This window comes from Anomaloglossus baeobatrachus, unplaced genomic scaffold, assembly GCF_048569485.1.
Source record: "Anomaloglossus baeobatrachus isolate aAnoBae1 unplaced genomic scaffold, aAnoBae1.hap1 Scaffold_3540, whole genome shotgun sequence".
Lineage (NCBI taxonomy): Eukaryota > Metazoa > Chordata > Amphibia > Anura > Aromobatidae > Anomaloglossus > Anomaloglossus baeobatrachus.
Genome location: NW_027442900.1, coordinates 12,780 through 13,693, shown reverse-complemented (window position 1 = coordinate 13,693; position 914 = coordinate 12,780).

Below are 914 nucleotides of genomic sequence, written 5' to 3'. Positions count from 1 at the left end.
TTGGGCTCCACATTTTAAAAAGGACATTCAGAAGTTAGAGTCAGTTCAAAGGTGGGCAACTAGACTACTACAAGGAATGGAAGGCCTCCCATATGATGACAAGTTGAAAAAGTTATTAAGTGATTATTGGCTGCAATGGGGCTTTCAGGCTGGTGCCAGCCTCTCTTCTTAGCACACAGGAACCACAATCCCTACACCATGCTTCAATGGATTCTCTCATCCCAGCCCAGTAAAACTACATATTTTACACAGTCATAAGCAGCCCATGGGCATTCACCTGCATTCAAACCAATAACAGCTCATAGACCAGACAATCCATCTACCACTGGACCAAAGACAGGAAGTTAAATCCACTGCCTGCGGTAACCAACTTAATCCTATAGGCTACTCACACAACAAACCCAACAGAAAGGAAAAAAACATGGCTTCGATTATCCATCCAATGAAAACGCATAACCATTGTGAGCCATTGGACAATGCAATTGGACACATGGTGACATGGTGCACGGCCCAATGAATCAAGTCTTTACTTCATATTCACGGTTTAAGCCCTTGGGTTCTAATGTGCCCAGAGTACATATCCAGAAAGATTCTCTTTCTTTGAGCTAAACACAAGTCAACAATACATTGTAAGCAGATTCTATTACCAGTCCCACACCATTTTGTGACGCATAATCACACAGTGATCCAATTAAGATTCCAAGTCATCGAACATGTCCAAGCCATACGCAGAGGAGGCAATAGAATTAGGAAGCTCAAAGAAAGGGAATCTTTCTGGATATATACTCTGAGCACATTGGAACCCAAAGGCTTAAACCATGAATATGAAGTACAGACTTGATTCATTGGGCCATGCATGGACATAATGGACATAATTCTTATAGGCAGGACAGGTAATAAGGAGCACAAGGGAT